Consider the following 17,309-nt stretch of genomic DNA (forward strand, 5'->3'; position numbering starts at 1 on the left):
CCAGTTATGACCTCACAGACATTAATTCTCAATCTTTATTTCTATAATAAAGTCTCCAATTTGATTTTCACCCAGGCGGCCCTTTAAAAAAAAAAAAACCTTTTGATTAACATATAAAATTTGTACATTTTTCTAAGGTATAGTTCAATATCTCAACACATGAATTTAGCAGTTCAATCCTTTTATTAATAGACTCTTTCTATTGGTTGTTTCTCAAATGAATTTAACCAGAATTCCCCAAAAATAATGTAATTAAACATGCATCCTGGCCGGTGCTGTGGCTCACTAGGCTAATCCTCTGCCTTGCGGCGCCGGCACACCGAGTTCTAGTCCCAGTCGGGGCGCCGGATTCTGTCCTGGTTGCCCCTCTTCCAGGCCAGCTCTCTGCTGTGGCCCGGGAGTGCAGTGGAGGATGGCCCAGGTGCTTGGGCCCTGCACCCGAATGGGAGACCAGGATAAGCACCTGGCCTCTACCATCGGATCAGCGCGGTGCGCCGGCTGTGGCGGCCACTGGAGGGTGTACCAACGGCAAAGGAAGACCTTTCTCTCTGTGTCTCTCTCTCTCTCACTGTCCACTCTGCCTGTAAAAAAGATAAAAAAAAAAAATAAAAAACCATGCATCCTATTTATAAACCAATGGGATAAGTTTCAGTTAGATTTCTCAATAACTTCCTGGTGCTCAGTTACAATGGTTGGATATACTTTGTCCCCTCAGTGTTCTTATATTAGATGTTTGGTCCTCAATGTGACTGAGAAGTGGTTGGACCCTTGAGAAGTGGGGCCTACTAAGAGGTTCTTGGGTCACTGGGTACCCTGCTCTTAGAAGAGATTAAGGTAGTTCCCATGAGACAATGAGTTAGATCTCACAAGAGTGTTCTAAAAGGAGCAAGAACAGTCCCTACCCAGCTCTCTCTAGTTTCCTATTTGAGATATGTCCAATCTTTTTTTTTTTTTCTTTTTCATTTTATTTGAAAGCAGAGAGACAAAGACAGACAGATGGTGAAAGATCTTCCATCCTCTGCTTCACTTTCCAAATGCCTGTAATGGCCAAGGCTGGGCCAGAATGAAACCAAAAACCCAAGACTCAATTCAAGTCTTCTACATGGATAGCAGGAACCCAAGTACTAGAGCAATCACTTGTTGCCTCTGAGGGTATGCATTAGCAGAAAACTAGATCCAGATTAAGAGCCAAGACTCACATTAGAAACTCTGACATGGGGTGTGGGCATACCAAACAGTATCCTAACTGATGTACCAAACATTCATTCCAGGATATATGATTTCCTCCCACCACTGTGATGTCATCTGCTCTTAGGGTTTCACCAAGGGGCAAACCAATGATGCTATCTCATCTCGGACTTTGAACCTTCAGAACTATGAGCTAAATAAACCTTTGTTCTTTATAAATTTAGCCTTCCTCCAGTATTTTGTTATAGTAACAGAAAACAGAGTGATACATCAGTTTTGTTTCATTCTATTTTCCCGGAAGACTTTCCTTATTGAACAATGTTCCAGATCCTTAGTTACTTTTTGTGATAGAATCATATTTACTAGTTTATTATATAATATCCTTCATGGATTACACATTTATATGAGAATACCTGTGATTTCCATCACTGACAAAGAAAGAAAACCCTCACAATACTGTTGAAAGTAGGATTTTTGGCCTACATTCATAAACAAAGGGCCAAATTTAAGTTAGAAGTCAGTAAAACTGAAGGCATAATTTTTCCCCACCCACAGCTAACAGATCCCCTGACAAGGGTTCCGTGGAGTCTGTGTTAAGAACCCTACATGAAACACTGAGGCCAAGGCAATTGAGAAGGACATTAAAAAATCATCTGAACCAAAATGTTTGGCCCAGATGAAGAAATCAAAGCCTAGAGAAGTGACATGACTTTGACTCTCAGGAAGGCTCTCAAACATACTAAGTCCGTAACAGATTCTCTACACACATTCTTTGAGCTGAACTAAAAGACCTGCCAAAGCAACACAGCTAATGAACAACAAAGTTGAGCCTACACCCGTATGCCAAAGTGCCTCAGTAAAGGCTGCTTTGGTCACATTAGGTTGAAGGAATAGTTGCTTTTCTAAAAATGTCAGTGGAGCAATCACTCTCACTATATATTCTTCCTCTAAAGTTCTAGGAAACCATATTCTCAGTCTCTATCACTTCCTCAAAACGACCACTCTCATTTCTAACAGAAATCTCCAACTCCACGTCACATTCAGATCCTTACTTACTGTCTTGGTTTCTATTCCCTTCATCTTCTAGGTATTCAATGACAGGGGAGTGAAACAACACACAAGTTCTGAATCAGCCTCTCCAGGTTTAAGTCTAGCTGTACCATTTACTATTTGTGTGTGAACTTGGGTGGGTTAACATCTCACTATGTCAGCTCTAGCCTTAATAAAATGAGGCGAATAATAATATCAACTTCATACAGTGCTATGAATATAAGAAAAATATTAAATACCAGGTGCTTAGAACATGGTAAACTCACTAAGTATTACTTTTTTCTTATATCTAAAACTTTTTCAAATGTTCTAGTTGTCATTTTTATCCCCATACAGTTCTGTAAACTTCTTGCATTAACCTCTATTGTTGGCTTGCCTCCCAACCCATAATAGTTTTGTGCCATTCACAAACTTGGAGAGTGTGCTGTACATTTTATCCTAAACCAAAAATTATTTAAAGAATTTGGTTAACTGAAAGGCTTGAACATTGTTTCCCTTACATTTCTCCATAGTAAAATTGTCTACTTACAATCCCCTTCATGTCCTGTTTTTAATTTGGCTCTGCAACTGTGACTGATCATACTCCCTTCCCAGTGAGACAATTATTGGAATATCTCACCAAAAGTCGAATTTTAGCAAATACTTTACAAAAAGCTATATATACTCCACCCACAGTTTCCCCATATCCATATGTAAATCTGCCATCTAATGCAAGGTAATTAGTTCGGACTTGTAGTCAATTATTCAGGAAATCTTTCTCTCCATTTTCCTACATGTAAAATGTTCAGCAATCCCAGCTTTATAGTGTGCTAAACAGAGAAAAGTCGGAGACTATAGTTTCCTGGGTCTGTGCTAGATTTCTTCTTGGTTCTGAAGAGAATATTTGGTATAAACTATAACTTGTTTGTGATTACAAATCTGGCCAGGCAACTCCCAATTTTGTCCATAAACTTCTTCAGAGTTCTGGGCTGTCCCTTTTGCTGACTTAAGTCTTCTTGTTACTAGTCAATTTAGAGAGCTCCATTTAAGGCAGATCAAAGAAGTGAATACAATGCCATCTAGAGAAGGAATACAGGGGAAGGTGGAAAAGTTACCTTGGGAAAAACATCATCCAAAGAATTCCTTACTTTTTTTAAAGACTGTTTTTACAGCAATGTTATGTTCACAGCAAAAACTGAGAGGAAAATAAAGAAATTTAGTATATATGCCCTGCCCTCAGGCATACAAACCTCCTCTATTATCAACATCCCTTTCCAGAATGGCACATTTGTTATGACTGATAAACCTACATTGACACATCGTGATCACCCAAAATCCGTAGTTCACACTTGGTGTTGTACATTCAATGGGTCTGGACAATTGTATAATGACATGTATCCACCCTTTTGGAGTCATGTGGAGTAGTTTCACTGACCAAAAAAAATCCTTTGTGCTCCACTCACTCACCTCTGCATCCCCCAAGCCCTGGCTACCATTGATCTTTTCACTATCTTAACAGTTTCATCTTTTCAGAACATCATATAGTTGGAATCATACAGTATACAGCAATGATATTTTTGTCTTTTACCTAGTAATATGCATTTGGGTTTCCTCCATATCTTTTCATAACTTGATAGCTCATTTCTTCCAGTGCTGAACAGTATTTCATTATATTCACCAGAGATCACTTATCCATTCATCCACTGAACGACATCTTGGTTGTCTCCAAGTCTTGGCTATTATCAGTACAGTTTCTATCAACATTTCTGTGTGGCTTTTTATGTGGGAATTACTTAACTCTTCTCAGAGAATGAATCAGAGGTGCTTTTACCAAGTTACCCTCATCACACTCCAGAAATGTTGTCATTTTAGTCATTCACTCAGCTCTTGTAGGGGCTGGGTTCTGTGTGAGGTGCTGAGGATGGCAAGAGGAAAAGTCCCCACCTTCACAGAGCTAAGACAGTGGAGAGGCACAGACACAGGAGATGAAATGATGTGGTTCTAAGACAATGTTAGTACTTTATTGCTGTGAATAATTATCAGAAAAATGCAATCAAGGAAACTAAATACCCCTGGTTAGGGAAAGCCATTGCCTGTCTTTGAATTTGAAAATGTTGGAGGAATGACTGTTCAGTCAACAACAAAAGAGCTTTGTCATAAGCAAGAAATGTTCCACTTTAAAACAAACAGCAACACTGGGTCAAAGGCTAAAATGACAAGTTAAAATGTCAGTGGCTAAACAGCATTAGAATATGCAGGTGTTTTAGTCAGCTTGGGCTGCCATAACAAAATTCCATACATAATCCAGGTTGCTTAAAGGATAGGAATGTTTTTCTCACCATTCTAGAGGCTGGAAGTTCAAGATCAAGATAGCTGCCAATCCAGTTCCCTGCTAGGGGTCCTTTTTTGGCTTGCAGAGGGTCACATCCTTGAATAAGCACATGGTGGGGAAAGAGAAGACTAACTTTTCTTCCTTTTCTTGTACAAGATAAACCTACCATGAGGGTCTCACCCTTATACTTCATCTAACCGCTTCCCAAAGGCCCTGCCTCTGAATACGATCACATTGCCTGCCAGGGCTTCTACATTTGAACTTGAGAGTGATGCAAACATTCTGTCCGTAACAGCAGATGTGAACTTCCTTCCAGAACATCCTTGGAAATGCTCTGTTTTGTGAGTGGACACCTGAGCTTTCACGCTGCAGTCATTCGCCTGGCCCCAATGGGAACGGCACTCTCCTCCCACCTAGAGAACTCTACTCCCAGGAAAGCATACAGTAGCAGTGGTCTGCAGTGTTACTCAGCCTCAACTGCCAATGTACCGTAGTCCCAAGTTTCGGTGCCAAATTCCTTGTTACCTTTGTGCATGCTTCCTGAGGCAGGATAGGAGGGACAGAGGTGCCACACATAATTTCTCTTTAAAAAATAAAACTTGGGGCTAGCATTGTGGAGCAGCAGGTAAAAACCTCCACCTGTGATGCCGGCATCCCACGTGGACACTAGTTTATGTCCCAGCTGCTCCACTTCCCATCTACCTCCCTGCTAATGGCTAGGAAAAGCAGTGGAAGATGGCCCAACTGCTTGGGGCCGTGCCATGTACCCACGTGGGAGACCCAGATGAAGCTCCTGGTTCCAGGCTTCAGTCCAGCCCAGCATTAGCTGTTAACAGCCATCTGGGAAGTGAACCAGTGGATGTAAGATCTCTCTCTCCCTCTCTTTCTGTTTCTCTCTCCTTCTCCCTATGTAACTCTGACTTTAAAAATAAATAAATAAGTCTTAAAACAAAGAAAGAAAAATTTCATCTTAGAAACAGAGACAGACAGACAAAGAGAGCTCCCATGAGCTCATTCATTCCCAAATGCCCTCAACAGCTGGGGTTGGGCCAAACCAAAGCCAGGAGCTGAGAACTCAGTATGACCTTCCCATGTGGGTGATAGAGACCCAGTTACTTAAGCTTTCACCCACTGCCCCCCAGGATCTGCACTGGCAGGAAGCTGGAGTCAGGAGCCAGAGCTGGAAATCAAATCTAGGTACTTTGATGTGGGTCATGAGTGTTTTAATTGCTAGGCCAAATGTCCACCACATAATTTATCTTTTAATATTGCAAATAAGGAACATCACTCCCAAAAATATTCTTTATTACATGATTCAGAAAAGAAAGTATTTAATAGTATACCTCAGTAAACTTTAATACAGTTGGAAAGCAATTTAAAAGCCTATGCATTCTAATGCTGAATAATACTAATCTAGGTCAGACATGTTGCTGTGCTTTTAATACAACAAGGGAAAAAAGTACACCCCACCTACATTGATATTTATGGACTTTGATTCTTAGGTGCCTACAGAGCTATGAGAAATGTTTCAGTGTTTCAGGATCAAGGATAAGTGGCAGAACACTTCATTCTTTGTGAACACTGATGGACGATAAGCTCATGCTCAGAAAGAATGTGCTTTAAAAGAACACTCCTCCTCTCTTTGGGCATTTTTAGAACTATGTAGACGGACTAAAAATAATGCTGAAATTATCAGCCTTGGAGAGTTGGGGGTGGTAGCATATGGATGATGCAGACCAATTATTAATGACATCCAAAAAATGACGTGGTAATACAAATGAAGGACAACATGTCTTCCTGTGTAATGCTTCGGAAACTATTGACGATCCTTATTTTAAAAGGGGTTCTAAAATGAATGCTGCACGTCTATCATAGTCAAATTTTCAGAGGGCTTGAAAGAGACTGAGCCATATAAAACCAAATCAAGATGTGCACAGTTAAGAATGTGCTAGCAAGTGGAATCCAATGGGAAACTGCTGGATCACTGACAACCTCAGATGTCCTGTGGTTGTCACTGCCAGAGGATGAAATGGGGTACATTTGGGAGTACAGGGAAAGGATAACAACAAGTTTGCAGATAGAATAGTGAAGAACAATTGCCAGACTCTTCTAGCAAGTCTGCCCTGAATCCCCTCCTTTCTTGACATTTTATAGCAGAAACAAGCCTACCTTTCCTACTGAGAGTATTTAAGAACTGTGGTGCCCAGTGAACCTGCTGTCAGGTGTGCAGGGGTCTTGAGGAGGTCATGAAGAACCATGAGCCTGCATTTATCCACATTTGTACGCTGAAGGTTTTGTTGGAACTCCGGTGACAGCTAGCACAATACTGAAGTATTTTTGGCTCATTACAAGCTATTTTGGAGCATGATATCAAAACAGGAAAACCAATTTGCACCCACACTAGCTCACTCTAGCTGGTGCCAGAGAAGCCCTGTAAGTTGGTTGAGCCCCACTGCATGGTGGAGAGAGTGCAGCTGGAGGCTGTCAGTGCCCGCCGGGAACACTGGTTCTACAAAGAACAAACCACCTGACCGAACAAACCTTACAGATCTCCTGGAATCAGTTTTTCTCATCTGGAAATGGAACTGGCTATCACTAAACTTTTCTAGGCTGTTGTAAAGCACTGTGCTTCCGGAGAAAGGCCAGGTGGCTGTGGACAGGGCATCAGAAGGAAGTTCACCTCTCACTGTGTGCTTTTGGAAAACGATGCATCATGTGCATGTTTAACCTAGTAAAATAATAAATAAAGTGTAATTTTCTGAAGTAGTCTTTAAAAGCCACCCTTCATTGTGTGTTTATCTTTATTTTATGGATGATAATGACTTACGGCTTTATTCTGCTCTTCAGACTTCATTCAGTGTAAAAGGCATCCCATTCCATATGAAGATTAAAAGATCATAAGCTCCCATCTGAAAGAAGCAATCCAGCTCAACGATCCCTATGATTTTTCCTAATAGGAAATCCAGAATGTGTTAACATCTGAAATCCTGATGCAGTAGCCCCCACTTATCCATGAGGGACATGTTCCAAGATCCTCAATGGGTGCTTGCAACATCAGATATTACAGATCTCTATAAATACTATGATTGTTCCTATTAATATACACCTATGATAAAGCAAAACTTACAAATTAGGCACAACAGGAGATTAGTAACACTAGAATGATTATAGCAACATACTATAAAAACGTTATGTGAATGTGATCTCTCTTACTGTACTGTATTAATTGTTCTCATGAGGTTATGTGATAATGCAATGTCTGTGTGACAAGATGAAGCGAGGTGAATGACGTAGGCATTGTGACACAGAGGTAGGCTATTAAGGAAGGCCTACTTGACCGTGAAGGCTGTGATATCGCTGCAGTCAGTCTGATAACTGAGATGGCTAGTGAGAGACCAGCTGGCAGGTAGAGTCCAGCGTGATGTGCTGGACAAAGGAGTGATTCAGGTCCCAAGCAGGACCAAGAGGGACGGCAAACGTTTTCATCACACTACTCAGAACAATGTGTAATAGAAAACTTCTGAATTGCTTATTTTGGGGAGTTTTCCATTTAATATTTTTGGGGCACAGTTGACCACAGGTAACTGAAACTATGCAAAGCAAAATCATGGATAGTTTTTATGAAGTACTCCACTATTTTATAATTGACTATCATGGCCTTGAAGGTAATATACTTAATTTATGAACTTTGCCATGCCCCTTCTCCAATCAGCTTTGTTTTCTCTAATCAGCTTTCTGTTTTTCTGACCAGCTGCAGTGAAATTACTGTCATATTCCTCTTTACCTTCCTCATCACCAAACAAAAACCTGGAACAGAAAGAATCAGTATCAGAGGGCAGAGAATTAAAAAAAAAAAAAAAAAAAAAAAAGCAAAATCTTCTAATTAATTTCTTCTATTTGCCAATCATGTTGTCTTTTAGACTTTAAGTTCTCAGAGATGAAAGCATTTTCATTTTCTTCAGCATCTTACACATCATCAAATCCACCTGTTTAAAATTGTTGTTTGACAATAATGTCATTTTTGCTTTATGTGACTCAGAAACAATATTGTATAGCAACTGATTCCACAGCAAAGCAAAGCTCTCCCTGATACTTCATTAAGTCTCACGCTGTCACCACGTGCACCCCACAGCAGTCCCGTTTAGGATCCGAGCACCTGAGTAGACGTTTCAGCTCCTAGCCTAGCCGTGCTCCCCGCCATGGTGGTCCCCCTCCACCTCAGTTTTCTTTCTTTCACATTTGATAGACTGACGTATGCATGTCCTAATCAATCTATTAACTCTCTAGAAACGTGAGAAGATCCCTTTAGGAAAATAATGAGAAGGATCTCGGGAATCTCTCCCCATGTTTTAGAGAAGACGATGTGTGATGACAATTCCGTGCTTAGGGTGCCCAGGCCTCCACCATGAAAGTCGGTGTGAAGGAGGAGAGCTTTGTGGGGGAAATCTCTTAATTCTAACAAGAAGGGCTGCCTTCAGTTAATTGTGTCAAGGAAGCAGTTAGTGACTCATGTTTAAATGAAACCATTTTTCTTGTCTAGAGCCTGCCAAAAACTTAACCACAACTCATTCATATGATTTTATGACAAGTTAAGATTCCCATAAGTTTGGAAGAGAGATGCACACGTCAAAGTCTCTTGGGAAGGGAAGACCTGTGCTTCAGAGTAACGAATGCCCTCCTAACGTGGAAAAGGATCGATGATGATGTTGGTAAACAGGAACAGTATCACCCTCCCTCCAATTTCCGCTGGAGCGGTTACAGGGGAGTCCCCTGAGCCACAGTGTGCCTGAGGAACGCAGCCACGGTCTCCTCCAGGAGCGATGGCAGGAGGAGAGGGCCATGACAGTGATTCAGGGGACTGACTTCTGCTTTACTGGGTGGTGGTGTTGTTTTAACTCTGGCCCACCATCTCCACAGCCTAGTTCCTATTAGAACTAGGAAGTAAGATGTAAAATCAAGAAAATACTGTTTATAATCTATTTTTATCTCTTTTAAACGTTCCTTTCAGGAAGAAAGATGTATTATCTCCTCTGCTGGACAAGAGACAGGAATGTCTGGAGCTCTCTTGGGTTGGGGGTGTAAATAAGAGGATGAAAGAAAACAGCAGGGCAACCCCTTATGGACAATAAGCCCAGAGTGTAGCTGATGGAACCTTGCGTCCTGTGAAAGGTGCAAAAAGTTGAAGATCTATTCCTCCTCCCCCGTTTTTCCCCATCTCAAGTAACCGGCTGATATCACAATTAATCATCTTTATTCACCAAAGCCTACCAGCCAGGTGTGTGATAGTTCAATACCGCCTGGAACAAAAGTTTCTATTACAATAGGTCATCACTGTACGTACCAGGAATGTGTGTTCTGCATACACAGGGACACACTGATTCTGTCCACAAAAGTACCTTTGTAGATGTGTAGGCTTCAAGGAAGCACCACGAAAACTTCTGTAAAAATAAGCACAGCTTGGGAACAATTTCTCAACATCTCCCAGTACTGCATTATTTCAGTGCCAAGAACTCATAGAGGCAGTGCGGGTTTACCACAAGGGGCAGGAGAAACGGAATACAAGAGCTTGGGTTTGTAATACATTAGCCATTGAATTTATTTTTAAGATTTTCTTATTTGAAAGGCAGAATGACAGAAAGAAAGAAAGGAGAGAGAGAGAGAGAGAGAGAGAGATTTTCCATCTGCTGATTCACTCCTCAAATGGCTGCAACAACCAGATCTGGGACAGGCTGAAACCAAGAGCCAGGAACTTCATCTTGGTATCTTACATGGGTGGCTGGGACCCAAGATCTGAGCTCTTTTCTACTGCCTTCTTGGTTGGTTAGCAGGAAGCTGGACTGGAAGCAGAGTAGCTGGGACTCAAGCAGCACACCAATATGGGATCCAAGCATTGTCGCAAGCAGTGGCTTAATCCTCTATGCCACTGGTCCCAGCCATTGAATCTTAAGTAAATCACTTAAGGATCTGTTTCCTCACTTAGAAAACAAAAAGGTTTTGGCTTCCATGTAGTTCTTAATTTAAACTTCTTATTTTTGTTGATAATTCTGAATAAAATATAAATTCAATTGGCCATCAATTATTGCCAAGAATGGCATCAATGAAATGACAAAAATATTATTGTAATCATCTTTTGTCCCTGTGAAATTAGTGATTATAATGATATGTACAAAATTTAGTATTAGATTTTCTTGGTATCCTACATGTAAAAAACTTTTATCTATAAACATAAATCTAGATAAGATGGAGAGAGAAAGTGAGCAAGAAAGATAGATGGACACTGGGTACTCTGAGAACAGGATTAGTTTACAATTCCTTATGTGCAGTGTGATAATTTCTCTGAAGTCTGAAGCTTACTTGTCATTTTAGAACATTTTTTGCCTTTATCCAAACTCTAGAATCCAATGATGAAAATTGTGGATTTATTTTCACTCCTAACCCCATGATACGTAGCAACTTGGATATATTTGAAGAAATTGTTTAAAGTCATATCCAAGTTTTCAGTTTGTTAATAACAAAGACATAACTCCAAATTTCATCAGCTTCAATATTCCACTGTGTTCCTTGATGAATTACAGTACCTGGATTACAGAAAGGTACAATCTGTGACTACAAAAGAACCTTTCATCATCAACAAAAAAGTATTTATTAAGTTGTAATTATATTACTTGGTGCTTCACTGACTACCTTTAAAGAAAAAAAAGAAAGAGAAAAGAAACATGATCCTTCAGTCTATTATTGAAAACAACGTCCCGATAAGGACATACGGATGGGGAATCAGCGCAGTTGATCAAGAAGGTACAGATTGCCACATAAGGATGAGTAACAAGAAGAGACAGAGCATCCCTTGCATAACTGAGATGGGAACAATCAATAGAACAGTCTAGAAAAGTTGAGATAAGATAAAGCATCTGTGTTCTCATCAACCTGGGAAGACTTCGTGGAACTGGTAGGGCTTATTTTATTTTATTTTATTTTATTTTATTTTATTTTTTGGTAGGAAAATGAAGGTTGGTTGTGGGCTGGGGGCTCAGAAAAGAATCATAAAAAAAAAAAAAGTGGTATGGTAAGTCATGGGGCTTTCGTCTTATGAACTGCTACGGGAGGTCTGCTCACCCTGCAGGACCACTGTCAGCCTTCTGCCTCCAGTCTTTTGGGAAAGGATGCCAGTAGGAGTCAAGAAGTCTACAAGGACGTGGAGACCATGGTCCTGATAAAACAAGACAAACAGGTCCTGATAAAACAGGCAGAGAAAGCAGCAAGGGAAAGCAGTGCATGGGAAAGTGCTGGAGAGGGAGGCATTCCCTCTGGCAGCAGACAAGCGGCTTCACCTGCACCACATGCCATTGCTTTTATCAGGCATTTTGCTACCTGGCAGCTTCGAATTTGGTATCTGAGAACAGTGACCCATAAACCTTTACTGTCTTAACACACTGAGGTTTACCAGAAACTTGGTAAGTTGAAGTGTCTGCGGGATATTATTGTGAAAGGCTTCACATCCCTAAATCATTCCTGCCCAACTGTTCCTCCACAGCTTAAAAATAGCACTGAACTCTCAGAATGATTCAACTGGCTTAAAATAATTCACAAACATCTTCCTAAAAGGAAGAAGGGAAAAGATAAGAGATAGAATGCAAATTAGCTAACAGGTTTTATGAACACAGAGAGGTGAGTAGATTGGAACTAGCAGACAGATCTACTGGAGTGTGGAGGCAGCAATGGAGTTGATCTCATTTGGATCAAGTTATTGCAGCCAGGGACTGCGTGTCAGACTCCGGGAGTGTGCAAGTTAACAAGGCCAAGGAAGGCTGGCCTCTGGGCAAGAATCTAGGTAGATTAAAGAGGCGTTGATCAATGGAGAAAATTGTTCTTATTCTGATAAAGCCATATCAACTCAGAAATAACCACCAATAGCCTTTCTATACCTCTATGGTAACAATGGTTTTTCCCAAGGAAAGATGATTTCCAAGGATGGGCCCCAGACAGGTCGTCTGGGAAAGGTTTGTTGCCGGAGTCTCCTATAAACACTACCAAACAACATTCTTATGTTATTTTAGAGTCATATTCCATAAGCTTGTAAGTTAATTCATTAATTCACCATAAATTTATTTTGTACCCATCACATTTGAGGTACTATGCCAGGCCCTGAGGATATAAAATTGAAAAAATAACATAATTAATTATAATAATAGCTTCTATTATTGGGTGCCTGGTTCATGCCAGGAACTCTACCTCCATTACACAATGGAATGCCCACAACAAACTTCTAAATGAGGCATTATTCTCCCATTTGCCAATGAGAAGCGGAGATGAAGAAATAAAAGCTGTGAGAGGTGAATAAATGTGGCAGATCTCACAAGGAACCAGTGCGGGAGGGAGATAAGTAAACTAGACTTCGCAAGATTCTATGGGAAATGCTAAAAAAAAAAAAATTACCGAAAAAAGGAGGAGTTCCTGACAAAGCTGGGGGAAGGGAGATAGCAGAAGATAGGGGAAAGTAGAGCCGTGTGTGTGTGCGTGTGTGTGTGTGTGTGTGTGTGTGTGTGTGTTGTCCTGGGCAGAGGGAAGGGGCCTAGCACACCAAGAATAAATAGTGCAGGAAGAGATAGGGGTAGGGGTCCTAGGAGCTGTCCATCAGGCACAGCCACAAAGGCTCCCCTTCCTTTCTGCAGGATGAAGAAAGCTGCAGAGAGAAGGCAGCCGGGCCCAGGCGCAGGGTTCTGAGGCTGACCCAGAGGCTCTGACAAGACACTTTTCGTCAGCCGGAAGAAGACTGGGCATTCATCGTGACAGACTAATTGCTCACTTCAGAGTTAGATATTGCTCCATCTCTCTGTGCACCCAATGTGGCTATCAAGTAATGACAGGTTTTTAAACAAACAAACCAAAGCTTGTAGGTCCAAATAACTGCTCCTTCGTGGTCACCTTAAGCTTAAATGCTTATTTCATTATCACTCCCATTGCTCAAAGCACTTCATGTACATCTCTTCTGAAATTGCCTTCCCAGCTTTAAGGGCATTCTTTTAAATATCCGAATGGTGACAATCTTTACCCACTAAACAGTAACATTTTTTGCTTCTCATTTAACTCAAAAATAATTTTAAGCCAAGTCTTTGATAAGTGATTAAATTGGGTAAAAATAATTGAAAACATCAACTAAATGCTAGGCACTAAATTTAGTTTTATTAAAAAAAAACATCTCAATTTAATTCTCACGCAAATCTATGAGGTAGCTATTAATGTCCTACATTCAATTTTTTTAAATAATTATTAAGTTAATACATGTCACTGAAGGAATTTTGGAAAGTAGAAGAGTAAAGAAATCAAACCTTTGGGGTCTCATTGCTACTAAATTAAAATTCAAACCTCATTGCTATTAAACTTACAGTGCTTGTCTTTTGGTCTTTCTTCTATGAGCATCTAATTGTGATTCCCCACCCTTGATATTAATCACTATGTATTTAACTTTATTAGTTTTCATTTAATATTATATTCTGAGCAGTTTTTCATGTCACTAAATTTCTTCCACAAAATCATTATTCATTAATTGGTATTTCTATATGTGGGTATATAAGAATTCTTCAAAATGTACATGGGAAATGGGTATGATGAAAAACTATGCATGGGTTTCAAAAACTTTTGAGCCCAAATGAAGTTTTCGTTCAATTCAATTTGACATGAACTTTTCGAAGTACCCTCCTACCCTAAACTACCCAAACCACTCAAATACTTCAGTGCTGCAAAAGAGTATTTGTCATAGATAAGTCCTTCTGGACTTCTATAATCATGCAGATAATTCCAAGAAGCAGAGTGACTGGATTCAGGACATGTATATTTCTAGAGGATATGATAATTTTCTCATTTTTTAGATGAATAAATGAGAAATTAAAGAAAGACTTTCCAAGGTCATAAACCCAGAATGTAACAGAGGTTGGATTTGACATAAATCTATGGCTCTCTAAATCTGGTGATATTTTTTCCCCATAATGAGAAACGAATTTTGATGGAAAATGATAAATATCAATCAAAAAGTCATTGAAACCAAAACTATTCCTATAATGTTTTTAAGAGGATTTTTAAAATGTTGTGGATTGTTTCTCTAAAGGACCATTTAAAGGATCAAACTCACTCTGTGTTTGTTTCGTATCATTCATTTGTAAAGCACTCACTTAGCTTCATTCTTATTAGAATCTTAGAATCTTAGAAGTCAAGTCAGTAGTTCTGTCCTTTATGACTTTCCCATAGTAGTAATGTTCTGGCCTAAGTACTGGACTTGTGCTGAATACCAAAAAACATAATCTCTCTGGCATTCAGGGAACCTATTTAGGACAAACGTTGTTATAATTCAGGCAAGCCACAGGCAGGTGGGGAGTCCACACCCACGTGTTTAGAATACCAAATGACTAACAGATAACCAGTCTTCTTTAAGTCTGGCTGTGTTCTGATAACAGAGGAAAAAAACATTTCCCACCCAAAGTTCTACTGGTTTGTTATAAACATATAGCCTGTTCTCCTGGAGGGATGGGTGGAATGCGAAACACCAGTACAACCAGCTCTCTTCCTGCTTCCCTGGGCACTGGAATGTAGTCCACAGTGCATCGTGCATCGGAGAAAACCAGGCTGGTGCAGGACAGCACTGGAAGAGGTGGCTGGGGATGTTGTGCTAAAATCGTGTTTGTGTAGTGGAGTCTACAAATATTTCCGAGTTGTCCTTAATCCTTTGGCCCCAGACACTCGTCCCTCTTGGGGTGGGGGAGGGGTGGGGGGCAGGAGTGGATTGTAAAAGATAAGGCCCAGGAGGAAGCTGAGTGAGGAATCCTGACTCAGAGGCTTTCCAAGCTTTGGGAAACACATGCTTTACTTCTTTTTGGAGCTCTACTGGCTTTCTTAATGCCCTGATACTGATTAACTGACCAACAAACAGCCCTGCTTTCTCTGCCTGATCACTAAGCTCAACCAGGGCGTCTCATCAACATCTCAAATACAACTTAACCAACGGAACACTGGGTCCTTGCCCAGCCCATCACCACCCGCTTTTCACAACTTCCTACGCCGCTTGTGTCATCTCTGAGCCATCTCTGAGCTTCTCCTTTTTCCCTTAAGCCAGCATCCTTCAGAACCCATTTCCCTTCAGAACCCATTCCCCTGCCATCCGTCTCCTCTACCCTGGTGCAAGCCTCAACAGACTCTTGTCTAGAACCCTTGATTCCAGTCCTGTCCTTCACAACGCTTCCTCCACACGGTGATCAGAATGATTTTTCGAAACATAAATCAGGCCCGCGACCTACTTCAAACTTTCTGATGGCTTTTGATTAAAGAACTTCAGACTCCCACCATGGTTATAGAGCTGAGTCTTTGCCCCTCTGGACTGAATGCCCCCTGCCGGTTCCCCATTGCTTAGGTCTAGCTCCATTTCCAGCGCCGGAAGCATGCATGACCCCTCTCCCCGACACACACACATAAGGCCCTCAAGGACCTGTTTATTTTTCCCTTTCAGAGAGCAACTCCAACATTACTTCCTCAGAGGATTTCCCTGACACACACACCCATCTTCATGCCACTCATCACTACTAGGAATCACCTTCTGTTTGTCCACTAATTGTTTATTGTTTTGTCTCCTCACTAAAATATAGGCTCCTAAAAGAAGGACATGTCCAACTTACACGATATTCCACGTCAAAATGTAAACCAGCACACAGCACGGAGCAGGCATTAAATAAAATTATGCCAAATAAAAGAATCAAAGAGTGACTGGGGGATGAGTAGGTGGGGCCCACTCCTCTAATACTATCTTTAATTCCTAGAGAAAACAAGTGTCTGATTCTTTTAGATTCAAGCACAAACATTTTATTGAGTTGGGTTAAGGCACTATATAACTTATTCTGAGTTGTAAATAGACACTTTTAACAGTCACATCAATTCTATTAGTACACTATTGTATGGACGGCCTGAAAGAACTGACAGAGTTTCCATAGAACTTTCTTTATGAGTAGCAAGTTGTTGACAATAAAGAAATTTAGCAAACTGTATTTACACAATTAACTCTTGTTGTCTTCTTAGAGTTTAAATCTAATTATTCTTCCCTCTGGATCTGAAAAGTAGGTTCTTAAAGGAATCTGGCCATAGTCTTACATCCAAATGTATAAATAACTGATGAAATTGAAATTATTTGTCAGGGCTGGCACTGTGGCGCAGCAGGTTAAAGCCCTGGCCTGCATCCCATATGGACACTGGTTCAAGTCCTTGCTGTTCTTCCAATCCATCTCTCTGCTATGGCCTGGAAAAGCAGCAGAAGATGGCCCAAGTCCTTGGGCCCCTGCACCCGGGTGGAAGACCCGGAAAAAGCTCCTGGCTCCTGACTTCGGATCAGCGCAGCTCCAACCGTTGGGGCCACCTGGGGAGTGAACCAGCGGATGGAAGACCTCTCTCTCTGTCTCTACCTCTCTCAGTAACTCTGTCTTTCAAATAAATAAAATAAATCTTCTAAAAAAGAAATTACTTGTCTTGTCTAGATATACTTTTGCAACAAAACAAACACACTCACATACAAGTGCATATACATAAGAACATGCTAAGTGTTAACGAGTTTGTTGTATAAATGAGACTTTCTGCAGTATAAAACACAGGAGTGACTAAAGAGGTCAAAGTATGGGAAACTCCCCATCTTTAAAATGTTTATGAACACAATGCTGTCCCCAGATCACCTCTTGTCTAAGAGCTTCGCAGTGAGGCCTTGTGAGGAATGTGAAGCAAAATAAAGCCC

This window comes from Oryctolagus cuniculus, chromosome 5 (assembly GCF_051225735.1).
Source record: "Oryctolagus cuniculus isolate XC-2025 breed Fujian yellow rabbit chromosome 5, ASM5122573v1, whole genome shotgun sequence".
NCBI lineage: Eukaryota > Metazoa > Chordata > Mammalia > Lagomorpha > Leporidae > Oryctolagus > Oryctolagus cuniculus.